Source organism: Cyprinus carpio, chromosome A4, assembly GCF_018340385.1.
Source record: "Cyprinus carpio isolate SPL01 chromosome A4, ASM1834038v1, whole genome shotgun sequence".
In the NCBI taxonomy this organism is placed as follows: domain Eukaryota; kingdom Metazoa; phylum Chordata; class Actinopteri; order Cypriniformes; family Cyprinidae; genus Cyprinus; species Cyprinus carpio.
Genome location: NC_056575.1, coordinates 12,290,661 through 12,308,973, shown reverse-complemented (window position 1 = coordinate 12,308,973; position 18,313 = coordinate 12,290,661). Strand labels below are relative to the sequence as shown.

Genomic DNA, 18,313 nt, shown 5'->3' with positions numbered 1-18,313 from the left:
AGCACACATTCAATTACATCATGTCAGATCATTCTGGCTCTGGTGAGACCATGACTTTTTACCAACAAAACATCATTCTTACAGGAAACTCAAGGACTGTGTTCAGAAAGTATTACTAGCATGCTTGGTACTGTGCAATATACACTTTAAATTCATTCACAAGTGGTTTGTAAAAAAACCAAGGGGTCAAGGTTTTGCTGGTTACTGTAGTCTTGTTAGCCATACCAGAAACACTTTCGGGTTCCTAGAAGTATTGTTTCCTATTGACCACCATTCAAAATTAGTTGTATATACTTGCAAAATATTTTGCATCTAACTACAAGTTGCATATCAAGTGTAAATTGTATTATTTTTTATTAGACGTTTGAAATAAACTCTTAAAAGCATTATATTGCATTTTTTTTCATTCGTCACACTAGTTTATCACGTTATTAAATTAAAGGTCAAGTCGTTTTTGGGATTATGGGAATTTTAGTATCGTATATTACAAGATATACGAGATGTAGTATCGTATACTACAAATCTTGGCAAATGTAATAGGTTGTCTGGGAAATTCAGACATTCAGAAATTGTAACCAATGGCTGTATCTGAATATGAATACTTCCTTACTATATAGCAGGGAAAACACTGTGTGAGACATATGTCTAAATTTACAGTATTAATAAAACAGTATGCAATGTACCCAGATGACTGACTACTGCTGACGAGATGCTGAAGTGCATATCCAGTGGACATTTCACTGTCCCATGAGGCCACAGGAGAGGATTTGTGAATGGCAATGATGTGCTATAGTACACATGACAATGACAACATGACTAATGTAGTACATCCAGATTGCATTCATGCTACATACAACATACATATTTAAAGGTTGCATAAGCAAAGAAATACCTACTCGGAGAGTATCCGAATGTATGTACCATGGACGCAGCCTATGTATGTAATGCAATGCATTGTACAGAAATTGTACACTGTTCCGAATATAACCATTCATATCTATCTGTAAGAGAAAACACTGTTTTTACCAGGATGGTGCGTAGAGAACAGATCTTGTCCATTCTGCATGTCAGTATTTGAATGGCAATGCCACCAGTCTAGTGATTTGTTTTTGTTTTTTGTGTCGAGGTTGAGGATGTAGAGTTCACCAATTTGCATGTGTTCTCGGATGGAGTACATGTAGATGCTGTCGCATGGAGCCTTGAAACAAGTCTGGACAAACTCCCTCCGGTCATCAGGTTTAGCTTTGAGCATGTTCTGTTTTTTTATGCAGGGGAGAAACCAAATCAAACTGATGGATTATGATTTGACTTTGTGTGTGTAATAGAAGATGTGGAATTATGGTGATGTATGGAAGGAGCACAGGTCTCGATGCAGACACCATTCAGTTCTTCATCTACGACCGGGTCCCTACTCTTCATTAAATGCTCAGACACAGTATATGATAAGTGATTTATTTTACCGCACAAATTGTGATTTTTTTTAAATGTTAGATGAATACGCTTTTTTTTTTCTGTATTGCACTATTGAATTTCCCTTCCTAATTGATGTCTGAGTCAATTGGGATATTTGAGAGTTGAGCTATTTTACCACACACGCACAAACATACTCACTTTTGTTCAAACAAATGTGCTTTCTCAGAACATGTTTTTATCACTGAGAGACCCATTTTCCAGGGATCGATTCATTCCCAAGATTTGTATGTTCATGTCAAGCAGTGGAAAGTGTCTGTCACAGCTGTAGTTGGATCTGGTTTGTGTCAAGAGTCTAATAAGATGCTGTCAGTCTGAAAAGTCCTTCGTTAAGCTGTTAACTTGGGAGGGTTCTGCTCCCGGTAGAGAAGTTTCCTGTAGGTTTAGCAGCATGTGTAGGGCAGAGTTATTTCCTGGCCATGTTGTGGTCAGGGCAGAAGGTGTAGCGTGCTCAGCTGTGTGCGCTGCCCTTAATTTGGGTTTATTTCTTCTTCACTGTAGGTGTACCTTTTGGGAACAGAGTACTAGAGATCTTATTAAGGTTTCCTGGGCATGTGGGTTGACATGAAGTCAGAGGTTATTGACAGGTTGACTCGTTGCCTGCTGGTACTGCTGGCATGTTAATGATTGATACTGTTGTGATGTTATGCCATCTGCGCAACAATCTAGCCAAAGACAACTCGAAATTGACCATGTTGATAAAACTATGTGGTGGTAATTGGACCTTTCATGGCAAGAACTTTTTTATTTTTATTTGTTATAAGATGGAAGATGATTTTGTGTCTGTGTGTGGTACGGTAACATAGAAATGTGCGTGCGGCTCTCTAACTTAAAGTGTTTTTCTTGTCAGAGGTGAGTTAGTGTAATTGTGTGAATAATTGCTGCTGCTGATTAGTAGCAGAGCTGTTTTATTAGGCTAGTTGGATTTTGATCAGACAAATGTGAAAGTGGCATTATGAAATTCTGACTTTGGTTGTTTGTGTTTAGCATTTGTAATCTCTCCAGTGTTTTATCTTCTGAGTCTGACTGTGGTTTGTTACACACCCGCATACATGATGGTGACTAAATGCGGTGTATTATTTTATTCACTTTTTTTTGTTTTGCTCTTTTCAGGTTTTGCACTACAGCAGCTGACAGAAAAATCAGGCTGTGGACATCTGATCTTCAAAACAATTGTGATGCAAAGGTAGCTCTTTCTATTATCTTGTATACTGACAAAATATTTGCTATGATTTTGCTGGTTATATAAAATGAAGCAATGTGTAAATATCAAAATGATTTTAAAGGTGACATATCATGAAAATTTGACTTTTTATGTGTTTAAGTGCTATAATTGGGTCCCCCGTGCATCTACCAACCCAGGAAACATGAAAAAGATTAACCCAGTAACTTTGTTTTGGTAAGCCTTTTTCTCCAAGTGTCTGAAAAAACGAGCACATCGGATTTCGCTCCCTTTGTGACGTGGCAAAGGGATCTTATTATAATAACACCACCCTATTGCACGTTTCCACCCACTGCAATGCCATTCTGTTTTCGCAAGCAAAAATAGTGTACCCGTTCTAATGCCATGGCAAAAGTTTGAGCTAAGCATGTTAGCACAGAACATTATTTAGAGTCCCAGCCTCAGAGAAGACGAGAGCAGTGGATTTATTAAATTATTTATTTGCTGTATATTACGCTGCTTTGTGTATTTGACAGTTTAAGCACAATAAGACATGAAAGAGAGCTAAGTTTATTACGCACATGCTGTGTGACAGCTGCTTTCTGCGTGTGCTTCGGATGTGTGCGCTCAGAAAACACTATATCAGAAGTTTAAACTAATATGGCTTTAAAACACATGATAATCAAAATCAGACAGATTTTTTTTTGTTTTTTTAATCATAGTATCAGACATACAAGCTGTAAAGGCACAGCCCTATTTTGGAAAAGGGGGCGGGGAGCAGCAACTCATTTGCATTTAAAGAAACATGCACTAGAACAGCGTGTCTCTGCTTCTAGGCGTGTCTAGGCATTTTCAAAATGATATAATAAATTATCTGTTGGATATTTTGAGCTGAAACTTCACAGACACATTCTGGGGACACCTGAGACTTATATAACATATTGTAGAAAGGGGCATAATCGGTCACCGTTAATGTGCTTTTAATTGGCTGTTTAAACATGGCGATGTAGGAAAATTATGTGAATCAGTTCAAAAGGTCTGAATCAATTCAAATGATTTTTGATCGGACTATCCATGAGCATCATCACTTTAAAAAGGTTAGTTGCACTGCAGTCCGAGTGTATGAGTGTGAGAAAGTGAAATGTGTGTGTGTGTGTGTGTGTGTGTGTGTTCTGTTCTCTGTTAATGATGCATAAAGTCTTGACCAAATTTCCACACTGCAACCCGACACTAAACACAACACGGTTCGCCGTTGCTCTGCGTAAGCGTCAACCACCACTTGCTCGCAGAGTTTTTCTAAGTAATTGGTTAAATGTGGAAATCCAATCAGCACTCTTGGCTTTTCTTCTCCACGGCTACAGTTAACGAGCTCCTCGTCTGTGGCCCCACCAATCAGCCACTGAGGCAAGTGCGGTTTCCTGGCAGTCAGAGGTAATGTAAGAGAGCACTCCTGGAGTCCTGGGTCTTCCCTTTTGCGTCAGAACCGTGTAACTGACACACCTGGATGTTGCAGCGCTGTGGCCTGCCACAATTCAATGTCCCGGCCTTTTTCTTCCCAGCTTGCAAACCCTAATAGCTTCAAGGTGGATGAGGACCAAGACAGTAGTTTTCCTTATAGACATCCAAAATTCAGCAATTGGATCCTTTATGCAGACCATGCCATGACAGTTTTATTATGATACACGTCTTAAAATTCTGATGGTGTAACAGTGTTTTCTCAACATGATCAGGTGCAGGTCCATTTCTGTGCCATTGGCTTATAGATATTACATCCCTTTCTTGATATTGACCTTCATCTTTCATATAATACCACATCTGCACCGGGATGTTTGAGGTTCTGCTTTGAATCTAGTGCATTTCTTTGTGCACACACCTCTAGTGTCAGCATGTGACCTAATGTCACTGAGCGCTGTGACAGTGTTTTCTTTCACTCATCATCTGGGTGGTGTGACATTGAGAATAGGAGTACGCTGGGTCCATCGCTCTTCTCGCTTCTGTTTATTGATGTTGGTGAAACTTCAGGCTGTGATTAAAGGAGGAATCGCAGATCTTTATCATAGTCAGGGGTGAGTTTCAGTTTGCAGCTTCTGCAATAATGGGCTTCTTCTCTGCTAGAACCTAGATGTGCTGAAACCCCTTTTGTCATCCCTAAAAACCCTAAGACTGGCCCAGTTAGAAGCAGCCTATTATTTTGATTAAGTAATAACCATCTCTTATGAATAAATCATGGGCCACCCGACAGCACAGTAAGGTGCAAACCACTGCAGTTACCATATATTACTAATCCTGAACTGCCAGCTCAAATGAGAGATTTGATATCATGATTTGAGATTTGGTGTCTCGCTGTGGTCGTGCTCATAAGGAAAACAGCCAAATGTAACCCAGAGTGCCCGCCAAAACCGTAGTTTACACATGCCCATCAGAATTTAGATACAGATAGTTGATATATGTAGCTTTGGTCAGTGGATTTTGTGTCAGAGATAGTTTGTTTGGTGGGAGAGCAGAGGGGCCACTGCAGGGATCGAAGCAGGAAACATCCGCCATAAGCCTCAGTCTCCCTCTCCTGTGGAGCCAGAGAAAACAGTAGAGCGCTCCATCTGCAGAAAGATTTAAATTCTGTCACGTTGAGAAAATATGGGACGCAGGAGGTACAGCGAGGTGGAACAAGGGAAAGATCAGGTTAATGTTAGAGAAAGAGAGTGAACCTTTTCCAGTCAGGCCACACAAACTGAGCTTCTGATACAAATGTGGATTAGAGCTGGAACGTTTATGCATGCATGACACACCTTCCCTGTTTAAAAGACCACCTGTTCTGGTCAGCAGCATATGTTAAGGGTGTTGGTCTGCAGCAGGGGATGCTAGTATGGTTGTGCCCCTACTAGGCTTCTTAACATGCAGCTTCTGTTAGCAGGCCAGTTAATATTCATGCTGTTCTTTTCAGCAGGGTTGCCTGCCTTTGCCTGCCTTTTAAGATATCACCACTGAGGGTTTGATCAACCACCTCAATCACAGAGTCGCCTTGATTTCAAACTGTTTCAGATCTCCTCTAGTGTTACGTAATTCTGTGTGTGTGCCGGAGAAAGAGTGCAACCTATTTCCTTTGAAGATCAGAGCAGGTTTTTGCTGTAGTAGTGTTACAGGCCTCACTGCCACCTACAGATTACTTTAGGGAGTGCAGGTCACACAAGGAAATGCTGAGTTGACAGAGTTCACACTAGGTGAATGAGGCATACCTACAGTTTCTGAGGATGACAGGTACAGGGACAGTTGTCTTTGTTTTTTTTTGTTTTTTTTTGTTGCAACAGTTCTGTAGGATAGAAAAGGGGGTTGACCCAAAAGAGAACACAATAAGTTACTGAAACATATGTAGCAACTCCACCTGATAAACAAATAGCACTCCTCATGTAATTGGACAAAGGTGATTTGACTACAAATCGATTCCGATCCCCCCAGAGAGCCAATTCACCGATAGTTGAAACAGGCTGGAGTTAAACTGTGTAGGAAGATGGACTTCCCAGGAGTAGGACTGTTCAACCCGGCAGTAGAGTTTGGCCTCAGTATGCTGCTAAATTATTATGCTAGATTATCCGAGAGGGATACTTCCAATACTGCCTTAGAATTTTACTAAAACAAGGTTCCTTGAAAGGTAGCAAAATGTTACTGCTAACTTTTTGGAACTGCTTTCCAAAGGCACATGCAATGCCTTAAAAGGTTGTTTACACAAAAATTGTACCTTTAGAGATACACAACTTGTCACTGGGGCAGTACCATCAAAGGGACACCTTAGTACCTTCTTTATTCCTAAAGGGTGCATATTAGTACCTTAGAATATGTACCTCAAAGGTAGTAATATGTACTCTTATAGTACTAATATGAACCAGCTCACTAGGGTTTGAAACCGAGTATTTATGTCTTATAAAGTGAGTCAGGTGATGATGGCTGTTTTCGGGTTGGTTTCGCCTGCCTCACATCTGTTTCTGTATGAGGTTTGAAACTTTTTATTCTCTTCATGATTGATAAATTATACTAGACCACAAAAAAGTGTCATTTTGGCTGCTGAGAGCACCTGAATGTAAACACCACCACTAAGACTATTGGTTTAAACAGGTGAGGTCAGAACAGTTATTCACACCATCTCTGTCAAGAAATTAGCTCCTGACCCGGTCACCACCATAAATGTTTGTTTCAACAGTTCTTAACTCAATCTCAGCATTTCTCACCCCTGCCCCATCTGAAAAATTGCATGCGCAGGTCAGCTTCCCGGTTGTGCAGTGTAGGAAAACACAGACAAGCCAGACAGACCCTCCCCTTGTTTTCTCTCTTAGATCTTTCGTGACTTCAAACACTTCCCTCTCTTTTAACTCATATTGTACATGGCTGCAGCATGCTATTCCACAATGCGGTGTCAGTCATTGAAGAGCCTTATGCAATAGCAGTAGCACATTGTCTGTGATGGTTCCCACTGTGTTTGTGTGCTTAGTGTCCTAATCCTCATTTGGCTTTGTCAGGATTGTAGAGAGCTAACTTTTCGCCCTCTTGAATACCCTGGTGGTTGTCAAGACTGGCGGTTTTGGTTTTGCGTGCAATTGAACTCTTGCTTGGCGAGGGGTTCTAAGTAAAGGGGTTTTAACCATGTTTTTGTGGTGTGGTCTGAAACCTCACTCATGCTCAGCAAAGAAGCTTGATCACAGCAGAGATGCCCCAGACAAGAGGAGACAGTTCAGGAGTTTCTGGCAACTGTTGGGCAGAGCTTAGGTGCTTACAAAGTCCCTCGTCTGGGAGCTGTTGAGCATGGGGCATGTCCTCCAAGTACCGCCCAGCTGCAGATATTAATCTACCCAACTGCATGGTTGAGATTCAGACAGGCCTTGAAGTGCTTTTGGCATTAATTTGATGAAGACTTCTCAATGACCTCATCAACCAAGCGGTTGTGCGTCTTTCTTATTAATGGAGGGCTTCTTCCCCTCCCCCCCTCCTTCTCTTCTCCCACACTTTCCCAGAAAACCTCCACAGTTTCAACTCATTTGAGAGAACTTGTGGTTCTCTTCTCTCTGGCCTCTGTAATGTGGTAAACCCAAGATCTGATCTTCAGTGAAACCATCCAGAATCTGATCTCCAGTCTTCTTTGTCCAAATGATTTATTGCATCTGCTTGCAGGCCTCTTGCTGTATCTGTACTTGCCCTAACGTGCCTTCACAAACTTCCTCGAGGCCAGATTTGGAGTGAAAATTGTGTTCCTGAGAAGAAAAGTCTGGGAGGTATTGGCAGTCCCGCTTCTCAGTTGAACTCCAGATCAGCTGTAGGGCTGTCGCGATAACCGCAAAATCGCAACACTGCGCTATCGACGATGTGTGTGTTTTAAAGGGTCAAGAACACATGGGGACAGGGGTGATGTAATAACCCATTCATGGCCTCATTGTTTTTTTTTCTGTTACTGGCCCATTTGCTCTGTCACCATGACCTCCAACTTTATTGCACCACTTATAATTTGGATTAAGTTGTGAATTTCTTAACACAAAAAACACATATGAGATAAAGAACATCCCCACAGTTAAAAGTGCACATCTTGATTCAATCCCTAGTAGTTTCAGAGATTCTCTCCCTGTTTATCATGTTCAATTAACCTATACCCAATATTTTGATCAAAGTATCAATCTTATGGCCAATGCGGGATAGATGTTGTGGTGAACAAGTATTACAGCTGTCCTCATACTTAATGTCTGCATTTTATATTGAATTTCCCTGAAGATTATATTGTTGCTTCCTTCTTAAAGAGCGTGGGACCTTGATGGTAACGAAAAATCATTTCATTCCGACTGCATTCCCCTGGTGTAAGTGTCTGTGGCACCCTGAGGACATCTGTAAGGTCAGTAACAAAAGTCTGACAGAACTAAGGGTCATATAGGATGTAGATTTTTCATGTGAAAACTTTCAATGGGATATATTTGTTTATATTATTTTGGACAGTTGATGGTGGTGGAGAAGAAAGGCACTATACGGTTCTATGACCTTATACACAACATGCTATTCTGTCTCTGGACAGCTGGCAGGTGCTGCTCATGTCAGCTGACCGGTGTCTCACAAAACACTATTAAAGTTGGAGCTGTGGTGGCCACAATTTGGATGATAAACACAACCTTATCTCGGTATTCAAAACATCATTGCTTGTGGTGTGTTATGTTTTTGCAGTGAGGTACTTTTAAAGCAGAACTGTTGTGCGGTCAACATGACCCAGGCACACTGTAATACTATCTCCCCTGTTCCCACTTAATTTAGTTTATCTTTCAGAGAATCAAGAATTTGTCCATAATTTGCAAAACACATCTGCTCCGTAGAGAATCAACGCCACTTGAAACCTTATGACAAAATACATTAACTCCTCCACATTAAATCACCATTACGACATTCAGCTAATAAGTTTTGTTGATCATGACGTCTCTAAGGTGGAGTGAGTATAAACTGTCAGTAAATGATACTGAGGGTTTTTTCCCTGTAGCTATCCACTCGTGAAGAGACCAGCTCATGTTTGACAAGGCGAGACATTTTAGGTACATTTTTACTAATGATCCGATCAACAAACAGCAACGCAACAGCAACGTTTGATAGTAGATAGTCATAGTTTTGCATCTACTTCAGGTCTCATGGTATACAACTGTCATTGCAGCCTGTGATCATTGGTTTGCATCTGTGGGGGGCTGGTCTAAGCTGGCATAGGACCTTGCCTCTGTGTGTTATCGGTGGGGACCGAAAGCTGTTCTGGATGACAGAGTTGTAACCTGGATTGAAGTCAGCTGGAGAGTGTTTCTGTTTTCCTTTTTCAATAAATAAAGTCATATTTTTCATGTGCTGTCACTGTACGTACTCCACTGTGTCTTATTTTATAGGTCACTTGGGTTAGAACTCAGACTAACAATTGTGGGAAACAAGACTCTCTTTCTCCCTAGTTTTTTTTCCCTTTTTCTGCGAAGCATTGTATCAGTGTTTTTGGTGTGGTGTTCTGCCAAGCTGGCTTAAAGTTGAGCCAAAGGTCGCCTAACGGCAGGAGCTGACAGTTTTCATTGCAGAATGCTTGAATGTGAGACAAAAAACTGTACAGGTGCTCATATAGACCGTCTCATTGACTCCACCAGGATAATAATCTGCAGTCCCATTCCTAACACTACAGGGGAACTTCCTCAGCTTGACCGTGACGCATGTGTGGTGGGGGAGACGGACGCAATGCAATTTGTGCTTCAACAGTGGAACCCTGAAGATGAAGACAAAGCATGGGAAACTAAAGTGCAAGGAGAACACAAGACGGTGTGAGCTGTGTTTTTTTCCAAGAAAAGCACAGGAGACTCTCTAAAGGGGGAACAAGGGTCCTCTCAGGTCAGTTGTGCTGTGTTTGGGCAGGAAGGTGTGAGGCCAAACTTGGTAGAATAGTTGGTTCAATGACAATAAAAACATTCACAATCTTTAAAAATTGTTTAAAAAAAAAATATGCTGTCTGTATTTATGTTGATTTCATGAGGCAAAAAGTATTATTTACTAATTATTAATTTATAAATCGTTATATTTTTTGTGAATGGCATCAAATGACAAGTGGACATGTTGAAAAGTTGTGAAATATTAACCCGTCAAGAAGTGCAGGAACCCTTGGAGAAGATTTCCTGCCGTTCCTGAGGCTTTTGCATGTGTTCCTCCATGTGTAACAGTAGGGCATATTGTGCCTGGGGTTTAAGGTGAGACTGAAATGGGTGCACAGGGAAGGAGGCGGGGGGATGAACCCTACAGTCTTTCAAGCCAGAAAGACAAGCCTGTATGATTCTTGGAGACCAGTGGCACACCACCATCCACAATCATTACATGCTACTGCTCTCCTGGTCTGATGGCTTTGTTTGAATAAGTTCAGTGTGGTCTGAAACGAGGCTTTGGTAGCGCTGAACGTGGCTGGTCCTGGACGAGCTGCATATAGTTTGGAGAAATCCATATCAGCCATATCTTCCACATACTCTCACACAAGAGATACTATTCCAAAGGATACAGAAAATTTCTGAGAGAGCACTGAGAAATTCCTGAAAGGACTTTAGGTAATATAATCTACCTTCCCAAAAATCTACTTTCTATTATCAATATTGGTTGGGCATGATTTTAACCCAAGACTGCCATCTGGTGGCTGGATTACATTTAGTAGTGGGGCTGTGAATATGCCTTTTTTTAAGAACAAGATTTTAGATTAGGGTATGCATCATATAGGAATGATATGGTGGTTTTTACTTGGAATATTTCAGTCATCCAGTGTCAGCCTGGTAGGAAAGATGGCAGTGCTGCAATAGAAAACGCTTATGCATTTCTTGAAGCAGATGCTCTCTGTCATGATGAAGAAAGACTATGCAATCCTTCCTTCAAAGGCCTAATGCCTTAAGCCTCCAAAGATGGTGAGTAGTTTTAATGACTGAAAAAAACCCATCATGATCAAAGCAGCTCTAACCAGGTTGAGAGCTTCCGCACAGCTTACAGGCCTAATCATATTCACTGCTTAAGACAAAGCGAAAAGAACAAAAGGAAGGAGTGCACTTTTTGATTCCAGGAGATAATGTATTTTCATGAGGGCTCTCCTGGATAAGTAAAAGTCTTTTGAGGACCAAGACTTGAACTTTCTTTCACAGTATGACCAGTGGCTAAAAGTTGGCAGTACAGTGATGTACCTCTGGTGGGAATCGTAAAGATTTAAACAATTCTGGATCCAGCTCCTCCTAATGATTCCAGTTCTTTAGCAGTTTTAATAATGACTCTTTTAGTACTTTAAGAAATAAATATTTGGAAAAAAGAAATGCAATTTCAGTATTCAAGTCAACACAAAGAGAAAATGTATTATCTATCCGTTTTATAAATTTATTTACTTGTAATTTTTTTTTATCAAAATCTTATAACTCGATCTTTCAGTGAAAAAGACTTGTCTCTGGTGAAGTATGCCAGACTTCTTCAATCATTTAGTCTACTTAAACCCCATCCATCTTCAATCGATTGCAAGTTCACATCTGTTTTAATAAAAATTTCCCATCTTTAAATAACAATACTAAATAGTTAACTCTACGTCATAGTGCTTCATGTGAGTGGTGCTAAGATTTTCTTTATGCGCAATTGGTTGAGATTTCTCTGAATCATGGGTAATGCATTTTTTCACAAGGAATTATGCTGTTGAACACAGTTATTAAAAAATAAGTTGAAATAATATGGGCCGATAGCTTGCACAAAAGCTTATCATTAGCTCACAGTTAGAGTGTCTTTAAAGGTTTATAAGTTATTGTTAAAAAAAATCAATTCCCCTATGGAAAAAATAAATGTGATTTTCTCTTCCGAAACCTGATTATTGCTCTCCACAATGGCCACAATACCAAAAGGCAATGCTTATGTTCTGATGACGTGATAAGTGTTTTGGGATTTGTTGGTAGAATTGCACAGGACCTGTCAGTGGTTATCATATTGCTATGGCAACACCCATTTGTTTTGAATGTGATGGATTCGGATCCCAGCTATGGCTTTCATGGGATTTGTGGGTTGGGTTGAGCGCAGTGTAAAATGTGATAGAGAGACGATTAAGTGTTTAAATTTTTGTTTTTGAAAGCAGATGTCTGCCTCTCTCCTCTCTCCCACATTTATTATATTATTTGCCTGACGAGCTCTCTCTCTGATTTGTTATTTCAGCACGCTAAAGACAAACAAAGGCCAGCCAGCTAATAGAACCTCATTTACCCCTGAACTCAATGAATTCCAGCACAGAGTGACCTGGTTGCTCAGTTTGTGGTTTCGACCTAGAGAATTTTTTGGCATGTGCTGGGGCCAGTAGGGAGGAATATGTTGTGACCTGGTAGCCTAATCTTTTATTATGAATAGAACAGTTGCGTAGCTGGGTCCTACACCATCTGTAGTGCAACCACAAGCTGTCAATCTGTTAAAAGTTGGGCTAATCCACTAAACTGTCTCCTTTCCTGCTGGAGCCAAAGCAGGACAGATGATTCATTTCTGATGCATTTAAGCAATAGTATACTAGCAAGAACGCTGTATTCCGAATATTAGCATGGCTGACATTGGGCCATGGCCACGAGTTGACAGGTGATTACAGCAACAGCACAAATTGATTTGTATAAAGTATCCAATCATCATATTTCACTAAAAGTACAGATACCTTTATGAAAATCGACTCAAGTAAAAGTTAAAGTTGAAAAACACTTAAGTATTAAAGTAACTGATAATAAAACTACTTAAGTATCAAAATTACAAGTAAATTTGATAAATAATGGCCAACTGACTGCATCAATGCCAACCTTCATGCAAATTCACTCTCTGACAGCAGGTGGCGCTTATGGAACAGCAGTGATACGACGCTGAAAACAAAGCAGCGCTGCACACTACACTTTGACAAATTCAAAGGAACCGAATTGAATCAAAAGGTTCCTTCACGAACTGGATATCGCTACCAATCAGCGATCAGCAATTTTGTTTTCTGCTCTGTTGCACTCTTTTCGCTTCGCCAATGAAAATATTTCCAATCGAGCCTCGGATGAATTTAGCTGTTGGCCATCTCAGAGTAAACATGCAGGCTTTTCTGAATGAATCAGTTATAGGTTATAGGTTAAAGTAAATGATTCAATGAATCATTCATAAAGACAGGCACTTGATGCCACCTGCTGGATGTAACCTGCAAAAAGATTCAAAATGGAAAAATCCCTCACAATAACGTAGCAAACAATGAATATGTTGTGTATTTATAATAAATATAAATATTGTAATTTAATTTTCTTGTCATTGCTTGTATATATGTGAAACAGAAATGCTGACTGATGAATTTTGCATTTATGTTACTGTCTTTCCCCCAGAAACATCTGCATTTGATCCATTTCTGCTGAACTGGAAAACTGTGGCATGAGGTTTGAGAGTTGGTCAAAGCATTTCTCTCTCACCTCTTTATATTTACCACAGTCTCTGTCTCAACCTCACCAGTGTCACAATGCACATAGACTCGTTCTTTCTTTGGCAGCTATGTCTGTGTCTGCCTTTTTGAACCGTGTAGAGAAATTTAGGCAGATTGTACTTTCTGTTTAGGGCCAGATAACATTCTAGTTTATTTTGGTTTTCATTTTCCCATTGGTCCAAATATGAATGACTTGGTTCAGTCTGATTTGGTTTATTCCAATATGGTTCTTGTATTTAAGAGCTACATGTTTTAGGGGGAACTTGAATTATTGTGTTCATAATTTGAGGTATCACTCTTAAATATAATGATTCTTTATTGGCATCTATGGTTCCATGAAGAACATTTAACTTTAACTTTCTATTCCACAAAAGGTTCTTTATAATGGAAAAAGTTTCTTTAGATTTTTAAAATGTTCTTCACACTTAGAAAAGAACTGTCCACTGAAAGGTTCTTTGGGGAACGAAAAATAGTTCTTAAAACGTAAAAAATTCTGCAAAATTCAGCATGCTGGCATACTGTGGGGTGTTTGTCCCAACTCGCTTTAGTTTAATGTTGCATTAAAAGTCATGATTCAGAAACAGGCTTCCAGACTTGTCAAAACATTACATGTACACTACACTAGAAACTATGATTTAAGATAAAATGCAAAAGTAGTCAAAATAAAGATATTTATTATTTTGGTAAACAGAGCTCTTCATTACATATTTGAAGGTTATATAATGACACACATACACACATAAGCTGTACATATAACACAATGTACCTAATGCAATGTAATCTGCAATATTCACATTCATACAGAAAGGCTTTCTTTAAAACAGTTGTTGTTATTGATATTGTATCTCACACTTTATTAAAGATCTTCAAGTCATCCCTCATCTGCCCTAAAGCATTCTGGATCTTACAAAGCTCATCCAGAACCTCCATACTGTAAGTGTAGGGATCATATCTAATAGAGAAGGGCTTCTGTATTGCGGACAAATATTGCCTGTGGAGCAATAGCAATAGCAATAGCAGTAACTAATGAGGCTTTCTGATCATTTGTACAAAAAATTCAGTGAAACTCAGTGAAAAGGTTTCTACAGATCATCTGAGAAAACACCCAACTATAGCTTGTGTTTGGCATCCTCAAATCTTTTGGACACAAAGTAAACAGGCTGATATGACTGGTCCTGGTATGGTTGGACTGCAGTCTCAGCTGGGTTGAATGGCTTGTAGGGTGTACTGGAAAATTATTACAATATTAAGTATAGCACAACTGTTTTCAACATTGATAATAATAAGAAATGTTTCATGAGCTCCAAAATCAGCATATTAGTGCTTTTTTTTTTTATCTTGCCAAAGGTTCACCATATAAGGACAATAGTCCAGCCCCATAAGCTTTCAATGTTCCATTTTGCTTATAGAGACCAAACTCCACTGTAAACCAGCATAGATGTGTGTGAAATGTAGATATGTTTTGTTAGGCTACACATATGCCTACTAACATGTACAGTATAGTACATACATACTGTGAGCATAAATGGTTTACAGGATGACAGAATACTGAATGACAGAATTTATAAATAATGGCCTTTTAACTATATAATTTCCCAATATATTATATATATATATATATATATATATATATATATATATATATATATATATCTATATATATTTTTTTTTTTTTTTTTTTTTTTTTAGAAAAGATACTATGAATGAAACAACACAAGGGGGCACTAAAGACTTGCTTAATACACTAGTCTTCAGTGAAGTATTCTCCAGCAGAATATTTCCACGAGGATGCACTCACTGTGGACAGTTTCTCAATATCCTCATCTGATGATCCAAGCGAGCCAACTTGGCTCAGCCAAGTCCAATCTCCTGCAGGGTAAAAAGTTCAGTTCACAAAGATTGATTTACAAGTTGACAATTTAAATAAAATCAATCTGTATTGAAATAGCATGCATTATAAATGTTAGTCCAAATTCACACATTTCCCATTTGAACTGTTAATTTCAAGTTGTTTTTGAGGCATAGAAATCAAACTTGTACTTCTGGACAAAAACATGTGAAAACTGAGCAAATTCTTTGTCTGCAAGCATGGGCATGTTTTTTGTCTGCAAGCACTACTGCATCCAAGTAGTTCATGGCAGCAGTCACTGTTTAGAGTTAAATAATGTAAAAATATTAATATTGTGCAATAAAAAAGATTTGCCAAATTAAATGTAGTTTTATGGGTGTGTGTCACTATACTTATGGTTCAGGGGAATGCATGGGAGCTGAAGGGTGACAACTGTACTGAGTACACTGGAACACCCGGAACACTAGTCTGGCTAAGAAGCCCCGAACAGAGAGCAGCTCTGCTATTGGCCGCAACAGAAACCCTGTCCTCTCTAAACAAAAGGTACACACATTCACAGTACATGGACAATATAAACTGCAGTTTTGCAACTTTATGACAGGAACAAGACAAGCAGGCCTGTTTACCTTTAAGATAGCAGAAACTTCTCCTAGCTGAGGGATCTTGTCCTCCCCCATACAAACATTCACTCGCCAGCTGCCCTAGGGCTTCTAGAAAATGTCTGCAGGCATGAGTGGGGGTACAGAAAGCGCTCTTAGAATCATGCGGTCACACTAGTCTTCTCTAAACATTTGATATGCAAAGAATGACTAGTTGACAACGAGAACAACAGTCAAACTCACTAAAATAATTGGGAAAGCCTACCAAGTGGCAATCTCTTCTGGAGTGTATTCCACTACAGGTAAAGGGTCACCACTACAATGACAAAACAAAGATCATTTGTTCCTAAAATATAGTCACTTAGTTGATAAATTAAGTTCATACAATTATATATATATATGTATATATATTATATATATATATAATATATATATATATATAAGATATGTATAATAATAGAGCAGTGCACTTCACACCTCATGAAGAACTCCAGATCATCTCCCGTGCTCGGTCGACTCTCCAAATGGAGGAGCTTTGCTTCAAAAGTCTAAGTTGCAAAACCAGACAAACATTTTTATTATGCTTTCATTTCAAAACATTTATTTATGGCACCTACAATGAAAAAAGCATGAACATAATACATATAGAGCCAAATCTGACACGACTAAGAAAGCAGCACATGGGCTGTTATGTTTTTAGTGTTGCTATCCTGTTTTATGTGTTTGTTTCCAGATTTATTTGCACAGATGTGTTGATTGTGTTTGCTATTTTGGAATAAACTTAGGGTGGGGTGGCAACGGGGATAATTATTTTGTACATATATATTTGATAACCACAATAAATTCACAAACAGATTTAAACTGCCCATGTTTTCTGTTGGTGTCACATTTGTAACAACAGCTCTGGTTGTCTTTGACCTTAATTAACACAGTTTAGGTAATTAGATTTTGAATACCTTAATTTGCAGCCAAATAATTATAGTAAGGAAAAATGCTTTAAAACCAATTTTCACTTAATCAGAAATGCTAGTAAAATTTTACCCAAACAATTACAAGGATAAAAAAGCATACACATTTAATTAAATTTGATTTTTTTAAGCAGAAAGACCAAAATGGTATTTTCTTGTAAAACTTACTCCAGTAACTTCGAAAAAAGCTCCCATTTAACCCTTCCTTTTTCATTTCTTTTTTTTCTTTTTTTTTTCACAGAGGCTGAAACAAAATGTCACCACAACTGTAATTTGTGAATGAAAGAAGTAAAAAAGAAGTAAAAGCACGTACCTTAAAGACTTTAACAGCTTTGAAGAAGCCTGCGTTTTTCTCATTTTTGAGAGCAAAGAGGATGTTGAGAGTGACTTTACCGCTCTTCTCCTCCTCAAACACGAAGCTGTCCCCACAGCGCGAGGGGCCTGGAGATGACGAGCCGCTCTCTCTGTTAGATATAGGCCACTATATCTAAAATTATTATATCCAATTAATCTTTGTGTCGCACCAAACTCCAGCTCTTCCAAAATGAGGAAAAAACTCATATGTTCACTGTGGGGTCACAGCCCTACAATATATGCAAATGTGTTGCAAAAATGCAAGTCTAATTTTAAGCTGAGATGCGTCATGTGTTTGTGTTTTTCTTCTTCATACACCAAATAAGAGCAGTGACACGTGACATTTCACGGGTGCTTCACAGCCAAAAGCGACAAATTGCATGCCTTTTAGGTATTTATTTATTTATTTTATTTTAATTTATTTATTTATTTTTGAGAAAAGTCAGCACTAAATGAGTCTTTATTGGAAATATTTAAATAAATAAGCATATTTTGTTTTTTAGGGTCGTAAATGATACAGAAAATACGGCATTGAGACTGAGCTCTCCAAGGTACTGAAACCGACTTCTGCTGTATACGCATGCTGTTACCTTAAACGAGATAAATAATAATAATAATAATTATTATTATTATTATTATTAGAATTAGTACAAGAACTAGTATTCTAAAATAATAAATGGCAACAATAAAGGATGATAATAATAATAGTTTTAATAATAATATCTTTATTTTTTTAAATACATGTGACAACGCACGGGCATGCATAACATCTCAGTTTTTCAGTACAGCCACAGATTAATGATATATGCAGTTTTCTGAATTGCATTCACAGTGAAGCGAAACTTCTAACTATCTTTCGTTAGCGTACTACGTGTAAATATTTTAATCACTAAGCTTTAATTTGCATATGAACGCATGTTTTAAATAAGCAATTTAATAATGAAAATAATTCGTCCC

The 18,313-nt window shown here is 38.7% G+C and overlaps 1 long non-coding RNA gene and 1 pseudogene across 1 annotated transcript; one reads left to right on the top strand and one right to left on the bottom strand.

The window, feature by feature from the left end:
• Nucleotides 1-486: 486 nt before the first annotated feature.
• Nucleotides 487-9,484, top strand: LOC122139997 (annotated as a pseudogene).
• A 5,936-nt stretch (nucleotides 9,485-15,420) lies between these two features.
• LOC122139995 lies at nucleotides 15,421-17,051 on the bottom strand. The gene is made up of 4 exons (XR_006156719.1): nucleotides 16,512-17,051; nucleotides 16,300-16,350; nucleotides 16,062-16,156; nucleotides 15,421-15,967 (listed from the first exon to the last, which is right to left on the bottom strand). It is a non-coding gene; the product is annotated as an uncharacterized LOC122139995 (long non-coding RNA).
• Between the last annotated feature and the right edge of the window lie 1,262 nt (nucleotides 17,052-18,313).